The sequence below is a fragment of the Giraffa tippelskirchi genome, chromosome 13 (genome assembly GCF_054371585.1).
Source record: "Giraffa tippelskirchi isolate mGirTip1 chromosome 13, T2T-mGirTip1v1.2.pri, whole genome shotgun sequence".
Lineage (NCBI taxonomy): Eukaryota > Metazoa > Chordata > Mammalia > Artiodactyla > Giraffidae > Giraffa > Giraffa tippelskirchi.
Window position 1 is genome coordinate 77591838 of NC_137287.1, and position 23583 is coordinate 77615420.

At 44.9% G+C, this 23583-nt stretch overlaps 1 long non-coding RNA gene across 2 annotated transcripts; it reads left to right on the plus strand.

The window, feature by feature from the left end:
* Window positions 1-639: 639 nt before the first annotated feature.
* Window positions 640-20268, plus strand: LOC145531421 (uncharacterized). 2 transcript variants are annotated; one of them, XR_014072432.1, is made up of 4 exons: window positions 688-792; window positions 13661-13740; window positions 19180-19299; window positions 19729-20268. It is a non-coding gene; the product is annotated as an uncharacterized LOC145531421 (long non-coding RNA). The 2 variants fall into 2 exon arrangements; XR_014072433.1 differs by lacking the exons at window positions 19180-19299; window positions 19729-20268 and adding an exon at window positions 1549-1666 and having other exon boundaries at window positions 640-929; window positions 13661-15491.
* The last annotated feature ends 3315 nt before the right edge of the window (window positions 20269-23583 follow it).

The following is a 23583-nucleotide window of genomic DNA, read 5'->3' on the forward strand; positions in this document are numbered from 1 at the left end:
TTGGAGGGCCACCCCCTTCCCGGTTCACACCGCGAGCGCCTAAGAGGATTTAGAATCAAGTGGGCACGTTTGCAAACCTCGTTGTGAAGAGGCAGCTGGAGCGCGGCGCAGCCCCCCGCGCCCCAGGGCTGCATTGTCCTCCGAGGGGCCACTGCCAGGGCTCCTTTGTGCGCGCGGCCGGCCCTGCCCTCCCGCCCCGGGCCCCGCGGGCCCCCTCCCCGACCTCTCCCCCCTACCCCCCGACAACCACGCAGACGGCTCCCTCCGGCCCCCGACCCGCCGGCTGCCGCGGGCCCCGCCGAGAAGTGGGAAGGGCGGGCAGGCCATCTGCACCGAGACGGACTGCGGCCCCGGAAGGTCAGCGCCCCGACGATCGCCGTCTGAACAGCAGGCCACCCGGGCCTCCCAGCAACACAGGGACATCTGCTCCCCTTCATTCAGAGCCCGGGTTCCGATTTCACCAACTCCCCCCACCCCCACCCCCTGCTCCCCGCAGACCCAGGCTCCGGGGAGTGCAACGGGGACGGGAGGGGCCGAGCAGACACGCCGCCCGCCCCCTGCTCCCCCCTTCAGAGCCAAGCAGCTGAGTCCGGCGTGGCGGGGGAGGGGGTCACCCACGTGACCGGGGTGACGTCGTGCGGGGGAGGGGCGGCCAGGCCGAGGGGTGGCGGGGAGGAGAGGTGGGTCGCAGAGCCTGCGTCGAGCAGGTGCGTCCTGGGTTTGCGGAGGGGTTGGACCGGGATCCCACCCTGCTAGGAGAGATCGGGCAGCTCCACCGCCCACCCCCCTCAGGTCAGATGGGTTTAACCGCCCCCCTTATCCCCGGCTGGGAAGAACCAGTGAATGCGCGGGAAAGTTTGTAGCGAGCAGAGGCAGGCATTCCTCGTGCGGGGCTCCGGACCCACAATTGTAAAGCCAGCGGTCTGCGGGTAAGGCCAGACTCTAGCCTGGATGGTTGACACCCAAATTCGTCCTGCCTTTTCTGCTTTATGTTTGGGCGAAAAGATGGAAGGATGAAAGAGTTGCATTTCTGTTGCGTTTCCACCGCTTGATCATAAACCCCCTGAACACAGAAATGCTGCATCTTATTCATTTTCGTCTCCTCCGCCTCCTGCAAATATTTCGACCATAAATTAACGTGCAGAGGGGTGCGGGGTGTGTTCCTTAAGACCTCTGAGTGTAACTGCTGTCCTTTGTTATTTGACAAAAACCAGGGCATTGTGGGGCTTCCCAAGTGGTGCCAGTGGTAGAGAACCTGCCTGCCAATGCAGAAGACAGAAGAGACACGGGTTCAATCCCGACGACAGGAAGATCTCCTGGAGGAAGGCATGGCAACACACTCCAGTATTCTTGCCTGGAGAATCCCATGGACAGAGGAGCCTGGTGGGCTACTGTCCAAAGGGTTGCAAAGAGTACAACACGACTTAAGCGACTTAGCACGCTTCAGGCGTAGAACGTTGTGGAGAATAAAGTGTGGACCCAGGGAGGTGTTAGTTCTTTGTTGCTCCCTCCCTCTTCATGTCTTCCCTGCTTTACTTCCTTCCACAGACATTTGATGGACTGTCCCTGTGAACCAGGGACCAGGCAGTGGACTAGATTTGGGAAGTAAAGAAATGGGACTCCCAGGCTTCAAGGTGCAGCCATTCTGCCAGGGGACTGTGCACAGGTAAACAGCCAACCAGGATTCTGGGTGATGAGTGCTATTGACAGGAATAGGGGATCCCTAAAGCTAGCTTCTAGGGAGGGAAGGGGTCTAAGCAGATGTGGGAGGGCAGGTAGTTTACTGGGAAAAGCTCTGTGGCGGACACAGGTCCCTCTGTGCCGATTCCTCCCAAGTGTGTTTACCTCCTGGTCGGTATTTAGGCCTCGGGTGAAATGCCACTTCCGTGGCATCTCTCTAAGATAAGGTTTTCTTGTTAAGTGATCTGCCGCACCTGGTACTTTTTTTTTTTTTTTGATTGTTTTCATATTCATGGCAGGTCCAGTTGGGCAAAATTCACCATCCTTATTCAACTGTAAGCTCCTTGAGGCAGAAACTGGCCTTTTATTCATAGGCAGAGTCTCCATACCCAGCCCAGTGTTCCCTAAATATTTGGTGGGCTAATGAATAATCAGACTTTCCTTAAGTTAATGAGAAACTTGTTCCTGGAGTTTCTGTTTTTTTTAAAAAAAAAACTTTATTATTTTTATTTATTTATTTTTGGCTGTGCTGAGTCTTTGTTGTTGGTCTTCGACTTTCACTAGTTGCTGCAAGCGAGGGCTACTCTCTAGTTTCAGTGTGCATTTCTTCTCATTGTGGTGGCTTCTCTTGTTGCAGAGTACAGACACTAGGGTACAAGGGCTCAGGAGTTGCATATGGCGGGCTCCAGAGCGAGAACTCATTAGTTGTGACGCACAGGCTTAGTTGCCTGGAGGCATGTGGGATCTTCCTGGACCAGGGATCGAACCCGTGTCCCCTGGATTGGCAGGTGGACTCTTAACCACTAGACTACTAGGGAAGTCCCAGAGTTTCTGTTTTGGTTATGGGGACAGGCTGCAGCCGCTCCACTCCGGGTACCCCCAGGGAAACCACCAAGAAGAGAGTGGCTGGGGTATAGAATTTATTATTTTGTGCTCTTCTTCAGCTTGCTGATTTCAAAACTGTTTCTGCAACATCATCGTGAGGCAGGGATGCCGTCATGAAATAAATCTGAAGAGAGGTGTTGAGCCCTGGCCAACAGGTTTCTGAACTGCAAGGATTTTAGAGCCTCGACTGGTCTTGTACACTGTGTTCAAACCAGAAATATCTAGTAACACTTCAGAGCTGGGAGTGTGGATGGAGTGAAACGGTAACTTTGCTGCTCTGTTTCCCCCATCTCCTCCTGTGTCCTGGGAGGACGGGCTGTGGGGACAGATGAACAGGATTAACTTGCCCTCATCAAGGTCAGCTCCCTTATCTTGGCCTCTTTGTTACATCCTGTGACAAATCCTTTCCTTGTTTTTTGATGATAAGGAGAGAATCAAGGATATAGATTGAAGAGTCAGGCTCTGGTGACTGGTGCTGCCTGGCTTAGACTTGACCATTAAGAAGTCTGCTACTTCTTAGCTGTGTGACTTTGGAGGCCTTCCTTAGCCTCTCTGTGTCTCAGGCACTTTGTAATGAGAGATAATAGTATGTATTATTATACTTTTTAAAATTCTTGTGTGTACAGCGGCCTTTGAACATGAGTTTGAACTGCGAGGGTCCACTTACATGTGGATTTTTTTAAATAAGTACAGTATTGCATGGTCAGTGCATTGGTTGATCCTGAGATGCTGAGCCGTGGGTACAGAGGAACTGAAGATAGGGAAGGCAGACTATAAATCATATGTGGATTTTGATGGAAGGTCAACTATGGACCTTCAACATGGAAGAGAGGGGCCCCTAAACCCCTGGTTGTCCAAGGGTCAGCTATATTAAGAATTCTCATGATAGGCATCAGTTTGATTTAAATGCTAATAGTTGATTAATTAAATGTTGAATATCCAGCCTCTAATAGGTTAACGTAACTCTATAAGTCGTGTGTCAGTAGAGCGGGTCACAGGGGACTAAGTCCTGAGAGAGGAGATTTTCTTTGCCGCTGCCTTTGGAACTCAAGGGACGCCTTCTGCACCCTCATCATTGATTGCTCTTCCCTCCAGAAGGATTCCAATTCTTTTACTTTTCATTTTTTTGAGATTTAAAATTTTTGTACTGAAGTATAGTTGATTTACAATGTTATGTTAGTTTCAAGTGAAAGTCACTCAGTCATGTCCAACTCTTTGCGACCCCATGGACTATATAGTCCATGGAATTCTCCAGACCAGAATACTGGAGTGGGTAGCCTTTCCCTTCTCCAGGGGATCTTCCCAACCCAGGGATCGAACACAGTTCTCCCACATTGCAGGCAGATTCTTTACCAGTTGAGCCACAAGGGAAGTTTCAGGTCTACAGCAAAGTGATTCAGTTACATATATATACACACACATATATTGTTTTTCGGATTCTTTTCCTTTAGAAGTTATTACAAACTATTGAGTATAGTTCCCTGTGCTCTACAGCAGGATTCCAGTTCTCTACCAGCATTTACAGAGCTTTCCCACTTAGTAAATTTAGTTGAGATTCCATCTCCCTTTATTCTCAAAGAGAGAAGCAGAGTAGCTGTCTATTGAGATTCAGACATTTTCCCCACAGTCCATTTTCTGGTTTAGTAGCCAAGTGCTAAGTTCCTCTGCATCAGGGTTGTGATGCAGAAGACCACACTATCTTAAACAATAGTGACCCACTTACAACAAAAAGTAAATAGGATCTTGCATTGTTTGTTGCAGCTTAATTTGACCATGAAAAAAAAAATCAGTACTGGATTCCCAGAGAAGAAACATTTTCAGGGGCTATAGGTAAGAAGACAGTGAAAAAAATTCACATTGTTTAGAAATTGCACTTACACCAGCCAGCCTCAAAGAAGGCTGCTTCTGGAAATTCAGAGGTACTCTGAAAATGAGTGTAGAAATGGTTTCTTATCCATATGTGTAATATGAACAGTTTCACTCCTTTATTTATTTTCTGCAAAGGACATTGACTTGGGTGGAGCTTGCTAGACTGGATATTTGGAGTAAGTCTGTTTTCAGATATAATCTCCAATGCATTCATGAAAGCGTCATACTTTGAAACAGGAAACAAACGACATACTTTTTCAAATGTTATCTCTGTGCATAGATAGAATCTCAGTGCCTAGAACCATGTGTGGCTCACATATCATCTCATTATCATCACACTGATAAAGATTAAAAGATTTTAAGAAGATGCTCTTTTTAAAAAAAATTCATTGAAGTATAGTTGATTTAACTTTTGCTGTACAGCTGCTGCTGCTGCTGCTAAGTCACTTCAGTCTTGTCCGACTCTGTGTGACCCCATAGATGCCAGCTCACCAGGCTCCCCCATCCCTGGGATTCTCCAGGCAAGAACACTGGAGTGGGTTGCCATTTCCTGTACAGCAGTGACATATACATATGTACACTTTTTTATATTCTTTTCCATTATGGTTTATCACAGGAGATTGAATATAGTTCCTTGTGCAAGACAGAAGGACCTTATATGTATATATGTATCAGTTCAGTTCAGGCACTCGGTCGTGTCCAACTTTTTGTGACCCCATGGACTGGAGCACGCCAGGCTTCCCTGTCCATCACCAACTCCTGGAACTTGCTCAAACTCATGTCCATCGAGTAGGTGATGCCATCCAACCATCCCATTTTCTGTCGTCCCCTTCTCCTCCCTTATATATGTATAAAGGTGAATATATATATATATATGCTTTTCATATTCTTTTCTGTTATCGTTTATCACAGAGGATTGAATATAGTTCCCTGTGCTATACAGGGCCTTGTTGTTTATCCATTCTCTCTCTATATATTGATACAATACTTGGCATCTGCTAATCCCAACTCCCAATCTTTCCCTCCCCCACACCCACTCCTCTCTGGCAACTACAGTCTGTTCTCTATGTCTATGATTCTGTTTCTGTTTTGTAGATAGGTTCATTTGTACTGTATTTTAGATTCGCATATAAGTGATATCATATGATATTTGTCTTTTTACTAAGAAAATGTTCTTAAAGTAGCATTCAGTTTTAGTCGTGGAGTACCTCTTGGGTACCATCTCAGTGCCTTTGGGCATCTCTTGTCCTTTATTACAGCTACTGATGCAAGCTGTGAGCAGCTTCCTATGGGGGCAACCTAATAGGCCCTTGCCTCTTACCCACACCTCACTTCTCTGCTGAAGCTTCTATTCTAGAGTCTGTCCTGGAGCTTCTCTGAGCCACATGGGGGCCCATGCATTGATTAAGCCAGAAATTCAGGGGAGTAAGTCTGCAGTGGAGGGGTGGGGGGGCAAACCTTTGAACATTAGAGCATAAGCACTTATGGATAAATGCATTCCTTTCTTCCCCAGCTGCTGAGAGGGCTGTTGGATGATGGCCCTCAGCTGTTAGCCTCTGGGGTTTGCCTCAGCTAAAGAAATCTGCCTGGGGATCTGAAGATCACACCTCTTTCTAGGGATAACCTGCCTTGAATGGGCCTCTTGCCCTAACTTGGGACAACTCTAAAAGGTTGCCCCACATCCAGAGCTCCACGTGGGTTGGCTGCTGACTGGACTGCATCTCCACTTCTCTCTCATCTTGCTTTCCCCTCTCCCAACTAAAGTATTGATCCCAAGAGTAGTCCTTAATCAACTACTTCCCTGGGAACACGACCTACAACAGCCCGTAAAACTTGGGTCATGACCAGATGAGATCATTTGTATTTATAGACTGGTGAGGTCAATGAATGAAAAAACTTGGGCTATAAAAAGTACTTCATCTTATTAATACCAAAGTATTATAAGCCTCTTGTTAGTTGTCAATTGACTTTTTTTTTTTAGCCGGCAATTGATTTTGATTAAAATATACATATAAGGAGCAAAGGGAACTCTTTTTGAGAATTCCTAAATACTTTCAGTCTGGGCACATCTGAAGTCAAATGCCAGATTTCCAACCCTGCTTTCAATTCTCAGTTTGGATTTTAGCCATTTCATAAAAGAGAATGCATTTTCGCAGAGCTATGTTAATGAAAACATTCCCTAGAGTTCTGATACATGGTCAGAAACTTTAGGACATTTGTGGATTCATATATTCACATCTGAAATCCCAAGGTTTTGTGCCTGTTTTGCATGCATTGCTTGTATGTCAGCTCGATCAGTTCTTGAGACTGAACCATGCCAATAAGGCAGATGTACAATAACTCAGATATGTGCCAAGACTTGTATACAGTGGACAATTGCAGAAACTTAAAAACATTCAGTTTTATCAAACTCTATAAATATTTTCTTGATTTCTGACTCCATATTCACCCAACAGCAGCACCGTGAACTCTGTCGAGGTTTGAGGGGACTCAGGGCTGATCAGAAAATGTAGAATTGGTGTCCCCACCTGCTGTCTGTTTGCACGTGTCCACTTAGGTCTGAATGCCTGGACAAATCAGCAAGGCATGTTTCTCTTCTTCATCCCTTCAAGTTCAGCTCTCATCTCATCAGAAAGAAACGTCTCATCCCATCTTGGGATCCTTTGGGAAAAGAACAAAGTGGCTCCTCCAAATTCATTAAAATTTTTTTTTTAATTTATTTATTTATGGCTGTGCTGGGTCCTCCTTGCTGTATGGGCTTTTCTATAGTTGCAGCAAGCGGGGGCTCCTTTCTAGTTGCCATGCTCCGGCTTCTCATCGCAGTGGTTTCTCTTGTTCTGGAGCACAGACTCTAGGGTGATCGGGCTTCTGTAATTGTGGCACGCGGGCTCTAGCGCGCTGGCCCAGTAGTTGTGGCACACAGGCTTAGTTACTCTGTGGCATGTGGGATCTTCCCAGACCAGGGATCCAACCCATGTCTCCTGCATTGGCAGGTGGATTCTTTTTACCGTTGAACACCAGGGAAGCAAGCCCCTCCAAATTCTTTCATGACCAACTTATTGATCTATGTGGTTCAGAAAACTTCTCCAACAAGTTTGTAAACTCAACAGTGATTATGTGTGTGTGCTCAGTTGTGTACAACTCTTTGCAACCCCATGGACTGTAGCCCACCAGGGTCCTCTGTCCATGGGATTCCCCAGGTAAGAATACTGGAGTGGGTTGCCATTTCCTTCTCCAGGAATCAAACCTTAGTCTCATCAGCAAGAGGACTGCTGACAGGTGTCATGAGCCTGAATGGCCTCATCCCTGGGCCAGTTCGGAGGAGGATGCCATGGATGTTGGGCACATCTTTTCTTTGGACTTGAGTAAAGAACTGAGAACTTTCCCTCTTTTCAGATGCTCCCTCTGTGGTAAGTGAACCAGCTTTTCCACTTGATGTCAAACTTCTCAGACCTTTTACTGGAAGGAGCACGAGGGCTGAGTCATCGGTGGATACTGACATTGCCCATGGGCCCAGTGGCCCCCACCTTCCTGCCATTCCCAGCTCTGCTCTTCCTGGCTTGCATGATTCTATCTATCAGTTCTAAACATCTCTGGTTAGGAGGACTGTAAGAGCGAACCCCATCACGCTCCCCAGCTTTGAAGGCTCTGACATGTGTGCCATTCTGCCATCGTGGGGGCTGCAGAGGTGGGTGGATCAGGCAGAAGAGACCAGGAGAACAGAGCAGCCCAAGGGAGTGATTTAGCCCAGGTCCTGTCAGAGCCTGAGTCAGAGCTCACTGCTGCTGGGTCCCGTGCTTCCTCAATTGGGTTAGCCCGTCTCCCTCACAATTGATTTAGTCTGTGCCGGGGGAGATGATCTCTGGGAACATTGAACCCAGCCCTCCTGTTTGCCTCATGTGTGTGTGTTTGGATGCCAACATCCTTGCATTGGTACTTTTCCTCTTTCTTTCAAGCACATTTGCCCTTTCCCTTTGACTATTCCATTGAAAAGGCTGCTGTTGAAAATAATAGTAAACTTTTGCCATACAGTAAGTCCCCTACATATGAATGAGTTCCATTCTGAGAGTGCGATCGTAAGTCCAGTTTGTTCGTAAGTCTAACAATGTTTGCCATGTTTCTTCTTCAAGCTTTCATAAAAGCTTCCAGCTCTCTCTTGAATCAGCACTAAGCTGAACAGGACTCAACATTGATGCTGATCCTGCATCCACACACTGAGACGTTTCTGCATTTCCTCCATCCACTTTTCCCTGCTTCTGTGATATTATTGTCGACATCACTGGCACAGCAGACATCGCGTGTTCCATAGTCTTGTCCTTATTCTTTAGAATTCTGCCGATGGTTGAATGATTCATGTTATAAGAACGAGCTACCTCTACCAGCGTTTCGCCTCTCGGCACTCTCTCAATTATGTTCACTTTTGTTTCCATCATTGTCGCTTGGCACTTCTTAGCAGTACCAGCTCCATCACTGCTGCTTTTAGGCTTGCTTCCAGACATCCTGGGCTTGAAATAAAGACCCTGCACTACTGTACTCTGTATAGTACAGTAAAGTACACAAAAGCACAACCACTTGTAGGAGACGCACACACGTGACAATGTATGCCAGACACGTGAACGAACTTATATGTTTGGACGTACTAACACATGGTAATCCCTCTGTCCATGGGATTTCCCAACAAGAATACTGGAGTGGGCTGCCATTTCCTGCTCCCAACAATGACAATCGATACGAATATTTGGAGGGATATCTGAAGAGGAAGTGTATTAAAATAGGCTTTATAACCACTATCAGACTTTTATATTTGATTTCTGACTGAGTTTTAGTCTGTTTGAGAATTTATCTATCAGGGACTTCCTTGGAAGTCCAATGGTTAAGACTCTACACTTCTAATGCATGGGGCATGGGTTTGATCCCTGGTTGGGAAACAAAGATCCCATATGGCATGTAGCACAGCCAAAAAGGAAAAAAAAAAAAAGAGAAGAATTTACCCATCTTTATATGCCTATAGTTAACGAAACTAATAATAGCAACTTTGTAATTAGGTGTAGTGCTTTACAGTTCACATTTAAAGTAAATGTCAGTACTCTGAAAAACTGTCCCAAATCTTCAGTACTCTAGTATTTATTGAAAAAAACCTGCGGATAAGTGAACGTGCACAGTTCAAACTTGTGTTGCTTTAACGTCAACTGTAACTTACATGCCTGACTCCTTAGCAGACAGACTTCTCCAAGGGGGAGCTTGGTTTTTTCATTTGTAGGCTTTTGTGATTTGACTCACGATAAATAAATGAAATAAATGAATGGAGGAATGAATGATATTCCTATATTAAGTATTTGATAAATACTTGATTATGATAGAATAAAGAAGAATAAAAGCAGATAAATCTTGCTAATAGCCTTGGAAAAAATATTTGTGGGAGAAAGTTTGGAGTTGTAGGTAAAACTAAATCTCTAAATTTTCCTGAGTACCTTTATCCCTAGGATAGATAATGAGGTGTCAGAGGTATTAATCTGGGCCAGCCCTTCTGCAGTGTTGTGAAATTGATTTAATTCCGTCCCATCTTTCCCTAAGACTTAGAATGTATTCCAGGATTTGAAAAAATATAGAACAAATAGCTGTAGTGTAATTTGTAGTGTATCAGCTTCTTCTCTGTGTATTTTCTTCTTCATGCTTAAATGTTACTCTCTGAGTTATGCACTATAATAATAGATCCAACCAAAAAAGTGTTTCTGGGACTAATGCATAAAATATGTGCATGCAATTTGACGACTGAAAAATGGTTCATCCTTGGGGGGAAAAGGATTCATAAGAAAGTTACTGCCATTCTGGGGAAACAGAATGTGATTCTCCACAAAGTTAGCTGATTTTAAATCCTGACTTCCAAACTGTTCAATAAAATATGAATACCTATTATGGCAATCCATATCACACATTACACATCCTATTTTGGGGGTGATATGAGCCTTCTTGAAGAAATTTACACTAACTAGGTAATGTCAAACATTATAAAGTGCGTGGAAATTGAGTCTGAAGTTCTTCTTCCTTATTGGTCTCCCAACTAGACTTCAACCTCAAGGAAAAGACTAAAACTATAAACAGTTTTTAGTATCCATGGTAACATGCCTAAGAAGGTAATTATTTTTTTCTTTACATTTTTAAATTTCAGAGTTTAATAGCATATTATATGCATTGCCTCAGGCCCACAGTTCCTCCAGTTGGTCATTAAGTATCAGGGAATACCCTCTCTACCAGTCATTATTGCTAAAATAAAATACCACTTAAAAGACCTGGCGAACAAAAGATCTACAGTGGCAGTGGCAGGCACACCTTGACTGTCTAGCAAGTTGGCATAGAAAGCAAGAACCCTCAGAGTACCTGGACCAGGAGCCCAGCCGTGTCCTGAGAGCAACATTCACTGGGAAGTCTTTTCAGTTGTGGTTAATTAGACTCAACAACGGAGAAGGCAGTGGCACCCCACTCCAGTACTCTTGCCTGGAAAATCCCATGGATGGAGGAGCCTGGTAGGCTGCAGTCCATCGGGTCGCTAAGAGTCGGACACGACTGAGTGACTTCACTTCCACTTTTCCCTTTCATGCACTGGAGAAGGAAATGGCAATCCACTCCAGTATTCTTGCCTGGAGAATCCCAGGGACGGCGGAGCCTGGTGGGCTGCCGTCTATGGGGTCGCACAGAGTTGGACACGACTGAAGCGACTTAGCCGCCGTAGCCGCAGACTCAAGAAACATCTCCATCCTCCAGGTGCATTCACCAGAAGAAAGGTCCTGAGTTCACGTTCTCATCTGGTCACTGACAACAGGAGCAAAGCATTCTGGGTATATCCAACCAATGCACATTAATTCCATCTGACTATGGAGAACTACTTTGTGATGGGCCAATTAGGTAGTGAGGATTTTGTACTATCTAGTTTTTTTTTTTTTAAGGAAAACTCATATTTACAACAAACCAGATGATTGAGAAGGTATAAAGGCAGAATTTACATAACAGAATCTATCTGATGTGAGTTCTATACAGGCTGAGTGGTGACAGTATTTTCAAGTAATCCAGAAAATCCAGTCCAAGTTGAAACCAAAACTCTTTTCTGAATTACAGAAGCTTCTTTTTTGCTTGGCCCCTGAACACCTGAGTGACTAACTCCAGACAGGTGCCCCTCTTATGGCTTGGGTTTGCCTGCAGAGGCAGTCTCTGTAAACCCATCCCCAGATGCCTTATGCAAACAAAAGGAAAAATATGTGCTGAAAACTAGAGCTAATCTAGGAAGTCCCAAATTTAGATCAGATTCTTTTCTTCCAAGAGTTTGTTTGTAAATCAGTTTTTGGAACCTGGGGCAAACATTTTCCCATACACGCGGCTGTGTAAATGTCACCCTCATGGAAATGAACAAGTACACAGGAGCAAGAAAGTCTTTTATCAGCTGTGTTTCTTTCACGCTTTTTCAGCTACATTATGGATTAAGTGGGCTGTTTTTCTAGGCTGGTCTGGGAGCTGGACCACCATGTGCAATGGTTTGTATGGGAAATTAGTTGGACTCAAAAATCTAGCTGGGAGGAACTCTCCTCCTGATGCCAAAACTTCACGGGGAACAGGAATTCTCTCTGGCGATTCTGATAACACCACCCACAAGCACCCTTTCGGTGTAAGGGACATTCATAAATTTGGTGTTTGTACTTTGGGAACTGCCAGCACTTAATTTAGAAAGCATTACAACTGTAATTGGCTGAAGTTGAACTTCACAGAGTTTAGACCAGGAAGTTGAATTAAAAAACATAAACAATAAAGCAAAATATAGAACCAAGATTTGAACAGAGATAGACCCTGGAAGGAAGAGCTTGGTAGCAAGGCTGTGAGCAAGACCAGTGTTCCAGGGCCAAACAAGGCAATGCACTCATTTCTTTAGTAGAAAAAGAGAAATTCAAGAGGCCCCAAACCACGGATTGTGATACAGATCACACAAACTCTCTGCTTTTCTTTGCTCCCTGTCTATGCTGACTCTCAAAGTTAAAAAGTTCTGGGTAGTCTAAGCTGCCTTGAAATCATGTGACCATCCCACTCCACATCTGTGATCCACACCTCAGCAACTTGCCCTACCCCCAAAAGCTGTGCACAGCAAAAGCTCTCCTTCTAGACATTCCCCAGTTGGTTTTGCTTCCAAATGGCAAGAGTGATAGAGAATTTTTTTTCAGCCAGACATGTGTAAATATATATATCTATCTATATCTCCATTCTTTTTTAAATATTCTTTTCCATTATGGTTTATCATGCATGCGTGCTGTGTGCCTAGTCACTTCATTTGTGTCTGACTCTTTGCAACCCTATGGACCATAGCCTGCCAGGCTCCTCTGTCCATGGGATTCTCCAGGCCAGAATACTGGAGTGGGTTGCCAGGCTCTTCTCCAGGGCATCTTCCTGGCTCAAGGATCAAACCCATGTCTCTTATGTCTCTTGCATTGGCAGGCAGGTTCTTTACCATTAGTGCCACCTGGGAAGCCCCATGGTTTATCACAGGATATTGAATATAGTTCCCTGTGCTATACAGAAGACTTTATTGTTTATCCATCCTATATATATAAAAGCTTATATCTGCTAACCCCAACCTCCTGCCCCATCCATCCCCCAACCCCCTACTCCTTGCCCACTACTAGTCTGTTCTCTATGTAATTCTGTTTCTGTTTCGTAGGTATGTTGATTTGTGTCATAGTTCAGAGTCCACATAAAAGCGATATATTTGTCTTTCTGACTTACTTCACTTAGTAAGAGAATCTCTAGTTGCATCCATGTTGCTGAAATGGCATTATTTCATTCTTTTTTATGATTGGGTAGTATTCCACTGTATATATGTACCACATTTTCTTTATCCATTCATCTGTCTGTGGACATTAGGTTGTTTCCATGACTTGGCTATTGTGAATGGTGCTGTTATGAACATAGGGGTGCATGGATCTTTTTGAATTATAGTTTTGTCTGAATATATGCCCAGGAAGGGGATTGCTGGATCACATGGTAACTCTAGGTTTAGTTTTCTGAGGAACCTCCATACTGTTTTCCATAGTGGCTGCAGCAATTTATATTCCCACCAATAGTGTAGGAGAGTTCCCTTTCCTCTACACCCTCTCCAGCATTTGTTATTTGTAGACTTTTTAATGATAGTCATTCTGACTGATATGAGGTGATATCTCATTATAGCTTTTTTTTTATTCTTTTTCAGGCAAGGAAAATGACTTTATTTGGAGAGTTGGCTGACCAAGAAAATGTCTACTAATGTCTCAAAATAACCAACTTATCAGGGTATGGAAGCCAAGTTTTTATATAGATCACAGATAGGGGGAGGTGAGGAAACAAAATAAAAAGGCCATTAATGTTTCAAGTATCTCCTAGAATGGCAAGCCTCAGGCTGGGTGAAGAGTTAATTTCTTCCTTCCTGCCATCTGCATTTCTCTAGTAATTAGCAATGCCTAGAGAATCCCAACGACAGAGGAACCTCATGGGCTACACTCCATGGGGTCACAAAGAGACATGACTGAGTGACTAACACACATACTAGCAATGTTGAACTCAGAGCTGTTTGGAAATCACTTCTCAGGGTTAGTTAACAAAAGGCCCACATAACATGCTGTTTCCACTGCACCAACATACAAAAGTGTGTGTGTGCTCAGTCGTGTCTGACTCTTTTGCAACCCCATGGACTGTAGCCTGCTAGGCTCCTCTGTCCATGGAATTTTCCAGGCAAGAATACTGGAACGGGTTGCCATTTCCTACTCCAGGGAAGCTTCCCAATCCAGGGATCGAATGCATATCTATTGCATCTCTTGCATTGGCAGGCGGATTCTTTACCACTGAGCCAGCTGGGAAGCCCAACATACAAAAGTGGCTGTATACACAGCTGCTGTTGGAAGAGAAAGGGAAATAGCAATCTAATGGTTTGGGTAGATTGAAAGCATAAGGTAAATTTACATCAATGATAGGAGATTTTTCCACTCCTTTGGACCTGAAATTTTAAGCATCTATGGAGCTGGTTCCTGTCTCATTTTTCAGCTTAGTGCTTTCAAATATGTTAATTTCAGACAAATGCTTCTTGCTACTTAGTTCAGATAATACCTTCTTGGATGAACCAAGGGCAGAGGAACAGGAGAGTCAATTTAAAAAATAGATACATTCCAAACTAAAGAGATTATTGCAAGTCTGACTTGGTGGGAAACCCTAGCCTCTGGGCCGTCTGCCACTGCAGCAGTGCCCTGTGTCACAGTGACTTCCCAGCTTCATGATGTTTGGAGAGCGTGGTTTGGACAAAATATATCAGTCTTGTCAATCTTCCACCTAGAAAATTCATGGATAGGGGAAAACCGACCACTGTTGTCATCTGCGTCAGCAGGGTTTCCTTTCTCAGTTGGTAGTTTTATGCTCTCGGTCATTTCAAAATGAAATTTGAATCAGGATTGACATACATACACATATATACACATAGTATGATACTATCCATAGTATCATAGTATATACATATTGATCAGTTCAGTTCAGTCACTTGGTCATGTCTGACTCTTTGAGACCCCATGGATTGCTGCACGCCAGGCCTCCCTGTCCATCAGCAACTCCCGGAGTTTACTCAAACTCATGTCCATTGAGTCAGTGATGCCACCCAACCATCTCATCCTCTGTCATCCCCTTCTCCTCCCGCCTTCAATCTTTCCCAGCATCAGGGTCTTTTTAAATGACTCAGTTCTTTGCATCAGGTGGCAAAAGTATTGGAGTTTCAGCTTCAACATCAATCCTTCCAATGAATATTCAGGACTGATTTCCTTTAGGATGGACTGGTTGGATCTCGTAGCAGTCCAAGGGACTCTCAAGCGTCTTCTCCAACACCACAGTTCATATTGATACTATGATACAGTACATATTGATACTATGTATAAAATGCATAACTAATGAGAACCTACTATATAGCACAGGGAACTCTACTCAATCCTCTGTGGTGACCTAAATGGGAAGGAAATCCAAAAACGAGTGGATATATGTATACATGTGGCTGACTCACTTTGCTGTATAGCAGAAACTAACACAACATTGTAAAACAACCATACTCAAATAAAAACTTAAAAAAATCTGAGGTGGGCAAAAGGGATTGTATATGTTATCCTGTCTGTACTTCCTAAACTTTGTGTTTATGTATGTTATGAAGTAAATTTTTAAAATCCTCACTGATCTTCACAGATAGGCTGGAAGAAGGTCTTCCTGAATCACCAGTGTCTGGATGATGAAACCAATTGGACACACATGAATTCTGATTATTTTAAGTAGTTTCACTTGACTATTTATTAGACTTCCATAAGCAACAGTGATTGAGGAAGTTGCGTCAACAAAACAGTGTGGTTGGTCTTGACTCATCCATCCTTTGCTCTACTCCACTTGTGCTCTTGAATGTGCCTGAGTTGCATTCTCTGCCTCTAAGAATCACAGATCATCCAGAGGTGGAAATGAGGCAGGGAACTTCCCCGGTGGTCCAGTGGTTAAGACTCTACCTTCCAATGCAGGGGCCACAGGTTTGAACCCTGATTGGGGAACTAAGAGCCCAAGTGTAGGGAAAAAAAGAAAAAGGAGTTGGAAAGGGAGGAAGGACCATCTAGGTCAAGGATTGGCAAACTCTTCTGTAAAGGGCCAGAGGATAACTATTTCCAGCTTCGCAGGCCATATGGTCTGTGTCACAGCTACTCAGCAAGAGCCATGTGGCTTGAAAGCAGCCACAGATAATACAGAAACAGGGGAGAATGGCTGTGTTCCAACAAAACTTTATTTACAAAAACAGGCAACGAGCAGAATTTGGCTGGTGGATATTCGTTTGTTAACCTCCAATCTAGTCCAGCTTCCTCACTTTACAGATAAGGAAAAAGAAACCCGGGAAGACTGGGAATTTCCCCGAGTCACTAGATGGTTCAAAGCGAGGCCAGATCCCAAATCTCGAAATTGAATCTAGAATCCAGCTTTATTTCCACCATGCTTTGTCAGTCTGTCTTATTTCATGAAGCTGCTCCTGCCCTGTAGATGACATAGGGCAGAAAGTGAGTATTTTTGAATCAGAAAGTGATATTTGAGGAAATTATGCTCTGGTAACACCAATTAATTAATAAAAAGTACTTTGAAGGAGAGATTTTATAGGAGAGTGTCACTAATTATTGACACGACTTGATGCCATTGTTGTTTCAAGGTGGCATTAAAGGAGTGAAAAACGGAAAGATTGGTATTATGTCATAGGGTCTCGTTTTAACAAGGTTTTTTTCACTAGGGTTGATTTGAATAAGGCTAGAGAACTCGAAGTTCCCATTCACCAATGAGCAATCAGCCTCCAAAGCAGAAGCTCTTAGTGTGGAATTCAGGGGGTTGATGAATCTCTGAAATTCATGCACAAGTTTCTGTGCACGTACGTTTCTTCTTAGGACAGGGTGCACTGTTTTCTTCAGATCCCCAAAGGCAGGGGTCTCCAACCTCAGGGATCTAATGCCTGATGATCTGAGGTGGAGCTGATGTAATAATAATCGAAATAAAGTGCACAATAAATGTAAAGCATTTGAATCATCCCAGAACCACCCTGCCTCCTCTGGTCTGTGGAAATACTGTCTTCCAGGAAACTGCTCCCTGGTGCCAAAAAGGTTGGGGACCAATGCCCACAGGGATTTGTGACCCCCACTCCAAGTTACAGGATTCTAGATGGCGAAAGATCGTTGTCCAACCATCCTGCCTAAAGAAAAAATAAAGAAGTTCCAATCAACCAAGTCCCTTTCTTCACATGTGGCCTCAGTGGCTGGCTCTCTGGCGGGCAGTTATCTGGCCACCAAGAGTTCCAGACGGGGAGAGAAAAGTAGTCAGTCAACACAGGTTGATACACAGTATAATCAGAGGGATGAATTAAGCACAGGATCCAGGAGCAGTGATGCTCAAAGTTAGCAGAATCAGTATAAGTCTCAGAATAAGACCCCCACCTGTGACTGACACTCAGAAGGCAAAATTGAGCCCTCACCAGCTGGTGTGTGGACTCCACTTCTGGTAACATGGTAGAGTGAGTGGACTCAGCCACTTCTCCTGGTGCAAACACAATGAAATCCTGGATGGAACAGAATTTTTAAAAAAAATGCTGTTTAATGCAAGTTGAATTTAAACAACAACAACAGAACTGGAAACCCTCACATGCCAGGAGCAGAGTGAATTCAAATGAGAATGGTCTGTCTGAGCTGAAGCCACAATGGCCCAAGAGGCTAAAGGATAGACTTAAAGAAAAAAAGTTTGAATTGATTTATTTTGTTTTTGGCTGCCCTGGGTCTTCACAGCTATGCCAGCTTTCTCTAGTTGCCGTGAGCAGGGGCTGCTCTTCTTTGCGGTGGGCAGGCTTCTCATTGCGGTGACTTCTCTTGTTGTAGAGCACAGGCTCTAGGCATGCAGGCTTCAATAAACGGGCTTAGTTGCCCTGGCATGTAGGATCTTCCCTGACCAGGGATCAAACCCATGTACCCTGCACTGGCAGGCAGATGCTTAACCACTAGGCCACCAGGGAAGCCCTTTAAAGCTAGACTTATAATTCCCATGCATGGATAAGAAATGTAGCCTTGAGTCAACGCCAGAGGAGGAGGTAGAAGTGAGGTTTCAGTTGAAAGCCAGGACTCTTGAAGGGCTGCTGGTTTATGAGAAAGGGTCCAGGAAACTTACAAAGGCCCAGATAGGTATTAAGAAAGCTTTCTGCCCAGCCCTGAGCTCCAGGTAGGAAAAAAAAAAGTCTACTGTGAATAAAATTAAAAGTCAATCCTGAACTTCATGTTCAAGGATGGAATATGAACTTACATGACACGCACAGATTGCAAATCTCTGGCAGAGGAGAAAATGGTACAAACTGGAGAATGCTGGCTACCCAGTGGCTGCCTGCACAGAGCCAGGGCATAAACCTCATGGCCCATGAGCCATAGCCTCCCAGAAGATGATACTGTTCACTGAGGATGAGGCTGTATGAGAAGATACACACAAACTGAACCACCATGGGAGAAACAAAACTCAAAGGTGATTGGACAATCTGGAAGAGATTATATTTTTTTAAACCTCACAGGTGTTTATTTCATCTTATTTTTTAATCTATTGGCTGCACTGCACGGCATGTGGGATCTTAATACCCTGACCAGGATCAAACCCATGCCCCCTGTATTGGCGGCATGGAGTCTTAACCACTGGACCAACAGGGAAATCCCTGAAAAAGATTATAAAATAAACATTTTAAAGATATAAGGATTTGAAACCATTAGAGAAGAAGTGAGCAACAGCAACAAAGGTCTGAAAGAAAACCAATTACAGATGACAGAAATGAGAATCATAAAGTGAAAAACCTGTGACACAACTGTTTTTATTTAGCTGAGGCAGAAGGCAGATCTGAGGGTATAGCTCTGAATACTGCACAGAAAGAGGCGTCAAAGGCTGTTTTGGGCAAGTCCATGGAAGCCCTGGGCAGCCGGGCTATGACAGCAGGAACAACTCTAAAACCAGCCAGTAGCTCCCTACCCCTGTAAAGCACCCCCCTCCCCCGCCCCGGCCACCAGGGCTGGGGGTCCTGCAGAACCTGCTCAAAATTGGTTCAGGAGGGAAGGCAGCCTGAGCCTGAGTGTCTGGGGAACTCTCAGTGAGCAAAGCTTGAGGAAAGGTGGGTGGGGGCATCTTCCTGACAGGCCTGATGTACCTGCCATCACCTGTCCCCTCAAGGTCTTCCTGTCCTGAGATTAGCGCCTCCCTGAAAAGGACGAAAGTTGGACTTTCTGCTGGTTCCTTACCGGACTTGTGAGCCTTCTCCAGCTGAGGAGAACCTCCCTGGGGCCTTTCAAGGTTTGTGGGTGGTTTTCTAAAAAGGCATACTGCTCAGTGCAAGGGCCTGACTCTGGGGCGGGTGTAGCGGGGAATATTCACCAGGCCTGGGTGGATCTCAGAGCCCTGGCGACTGGCAGCTGTCTTCCCTGAGTGGGCCACCCCACAAGAGGATAAACTCAAGCTCCCTGAGAGCCTCCCTCTGTGGGATCCCTGGGCCAACAGTCAGCCCCTGACCTACTGCCGGCCTGGCCCCTCCACCCAGAGCTCCAACCCCTCCTGCTTCGGCCCTCAGATAACCGCACTGTCCTGCCCACCTCTCCCAGGCCTGGGATCACCAGTGCTTTGTCCCAGCTCCCAGCCCAGGCCTGGTCACACGCTGAGGACAACCTTTCACAGCCAAGCAGGGTCCTTCCAGAAATCGACATCTCCCTTTGCTTCTGTTTGCAGGGAGCCATTCTTTTTCTGAGAACCTGCCATCAAGAACAGCATTAAGGGAAACACACTCATCCCAGGGGTCGTGGAACAACTTCGTTCGGAAGCTGGGGGTGAATTTTCACAGGCCCATCACATGGGAAACCCCCAGAGAGCTGGGCCGATGAGCATGTGGCAGTGATTTGGGTCACACACACTAATGGCGCAAGAAAATAACACCATTAGTGCCGTAATGGGGCAGCAGCATCTCTGTCCCCAGAACGCGCACTGACTGGAGAGGGACCTGGCCACCAGGTGATGTTAAGATGCCCTCTGTTCCTTTCCTTGTTCAACATGTACTGGTTCCAAAGTGAATCAGCAATTTTAACTCATGAGGAACTTTGTTATCTGAAACTACATGTGCCATCTAACTGCCTAGACAAAGAAAATGTGTCTTAATCAAATCACTCTGATTTCCATAAGCAAGGGATCCCCAACCTCTGGGATCAAATGCCTGATGATCTGAAGTGGAGCTGATGTAATAATAATAATGGAAATAAAGTGTACAAGTAAATGTAATGCACTTGTATCATCCCCAAACCATCTCCCCAGTCCCTGTCTGTGGAAAAATTGTCTTCCATGAAACCAGTCCCTGGTGCCAAAACGTTTGGAAACCTCTGTCCATAAATATGTAGCACATCATCACAGCCAAGATTTTATTCGGCCCCTGGAAGTTACCCTCAGAGACTGTCAAAAGGGTGGCACAGAGGATGTCAATTTAGTACAGGGGAACTGAGGATCCAGAAACTAAAATCTTGACTTTGGATATCTGAACAGACATTCCTATGAAATGATATCTCAAGGCCGAGTTTGTTATCCAGATCATCCTTATGATAATCCAAAATAAAATCCCCAAGAAATCTTCCCTAAATAGGCTGCTTCCAGCCAAGGAGGATGAGAAATATTTTCAATTCAGTTTTTAAATTGTTTTCAATTCAGTGTTAAAAGTCACAGGCAAACTGTTTCTGTAGTCAACGAGAATGTTTTGCACACTTCCAAACTTGTCAAGAGGGTAGGGGTGGTGGTGGTGGCGTAGAAGCTAAGTCATGTCCAACTCTTTGTGACCCCGTGGACTGTAACCTGCCAGGCTCCTTTGTCCGTGGGATTTCCCAGGCAAGAATAGTAGAGTGGGTTGCCATTTCCGTATGCCAGGTAAGAGCGTAGTGTTTGAGCTTAGTCGCTTCAGTCGTGTCTGACCTTTTGCGACCCCATGGACTGTAGTCCATCAGATTCCTCTAGTCCATGGAATTCTCCAGGCAAGAATACTGGAGTGGGTTTCCATGCCCTTCTCCAGGGGAATCTTCCCGACCCAGGGATTGAACCCAGGTCTCCCGCACTGCAGTCAGATTCTTTACCGTCTGAGCCACCAGGTAAGCCCCAAAGAGGGTAGATCTTGTATTAAATATTCTTAGCACAATACAAACAAACAAAGTCACAAGCAGGAAGATGACCCATTTCAGCTTCCTCTTCACTCTTACCCATCAAGCAAAGCCCCCATCAAGCATTTGGGGCCTGGCCTGCAGTTTTCACGTGTGAACATGACACGTTTTTTGAGACCTTTTGGTAGCAGTGGAGCCAGACGCCTGGGCCATTCGGAGGACGGGAGGGATGCAGGGCGTTCCACTGCCCTCTCTGGCAAGTGCCTTTGAGGGAAGCAGTGAGGACCAGCTGCCTGGGTCAGAGACCTGGTTCTGCCCTGAAATCAGCTGTGTGACATTGAGCCATCACTTAACCTTTCTGTGCCCTGGACTCTTCATCTGGAAAATGAAGATAATGGTCTATCTCACAGAGTTGTTTCAAGGGTCAATGTATAATACTTGTAAAGCACTGACCTTGTAACAAGCTACAAAATGAAACCTCCCCTGCGTTGCCAGAGCAAGTACGTAATACCCATCTAAGAGAGGGATCCCTGCCTTAAACTGCACATGCAGAAGAAGATACAGACATTTCCAAGAATATTTGGGCATTTTAAACCAAAAGGACATATACTATTTTTTTTTATTGGAGTATAATTGCTTTACAATGTTGTGTTAGTTTCTGCTGTACAACAGCATGAATCAGCTATATGTATACATATATCCCCTCCCTCGTTGACCTTCCTTCCCTCCTCCCACCCCTCCAGGTCATCTCAGAGCACTGAGCTGAGCTCCTGTGCTATACAGCAGGTTCCCACTAGCTCTCTATTTCACACATGGCAGTGTATACATGCCAATGCTACTCACCCAATTCGTCCCACCCTCCCCTTCCCTGCTCTGTGTCTACACATCCATTCTCTACATCTCCATCTCTACTCTTGCCCTACAAAGAGATCTGTAGAGATGCAGATGGGCCTAGAGGACATATATTATTAATCAGGGAACAGGATTCTGGTGGATTAGGGCTGTAGACGGTAAGTAGGGACCGTTCGCTGTTGTTGTTTTAGTCACTAAGTCGTGTCTGACTCTTTTGCAACCCTTTGGACAGTAGCCTTCCAGGCTCCTCTGTCCATTGGATTTCCCAGGCAAGAATACTGGAGTGGGTTGCCATTCCCTTCTCCAAGGGATCTTCCCTACCCAGGGATTGAATCCCCTTCTCCTGCTTCTCCTGCATTGGCAGGTGGATTCTTTACCACTGAGCCACCTGGGAAGCCCCAGAAGCCATTTATACTGTCCTAAATACAGGTTCATTTTAAACAAAATATTATTTCTTTTATTGAAGTATAGTATAGTTGATTTACAATGTTGTGTTAATTTCTGCTATATAGCAGAGTAACTCAGGTTTCACACATATATACATTGTTTTCCATCATGGCTCTCAATGCAGGTTCTAAATTAGCAGCTTGCTCATAGAGTTATTGGAAAATCAAACAAAATAACCCATGTAAAGGTGATTAATGCAGGGCTTGGCACAAGGAAAGCTCTCTATACATGTTGGCTGTGCGTGGGCTGAGTCTTTCACATATGGTGTCCTAACCCAAACTCACCCTGGCCCACCGCAGAGTGCATTTTCACAGGTGAGGAATCAGGGGCCCCCTGTAATTAATTAAGAATCAGCACTGACCCAGAGCGATGGGCTTCATGGCCAGTGGGTCCTACGGTATGTCTCTCTTTTTCTCTCCTGGGTATTATGAGAGCATGAGGGCCTTCTGACCTGTTCACAAGATTTGATCACCTTATAGAGCAGGAGTTTACTGTGTGGTCCCCTCAGCCAGCAAGGTGGCCGATACCTACCTGAGTAAATCCTTCTTCCAGTGACACAATGATGCCACACTGGAGGCCTTGTCCATAAATGGATCACTGACAAGTGATCAGTGTCCCAAGATCCTCCAGGGTGGGGGTCCTCCACACCCCTAGTCCTGAAAGCATCTCATAACTGGTGATTATGTAACAATCAACTACTCTCCACAATGTTTCTCAACAGGAGAATTAGTGGTCCAGCCATTATTACACAGCAGAACTCCCATTCTATCTCACAGAGTAGTCATTTTGTAACACTGTTTATTTAGGTTTTAACAATGGAGTTTTCTTCTTTCTCTCACCTGCTGCTCATTGATGGAATTTGTTAACTCCTGTTCATTATTGCAAATCACTGAAGTGATGCCCTGTTTCTCACTTAAGAAACTCAAAGGCCTCCATGGGCAACAGGATCCAGCCACTGGCTTTCTTATTTTTCTAAATAAACAAATAAATCAAAAGGAACAGAAGGCAGGGAGGTCCCTGAAGCCTATATTTAACCTGCACTTGGATCTCAGAATTATTAGAATTATTAAAATATGCTGATGAGCATAACATTATGGTTCCATTTGTTGATGACTTCGCCTTTGACGTGGCAAGTGGCATGGCACTGTCCAAT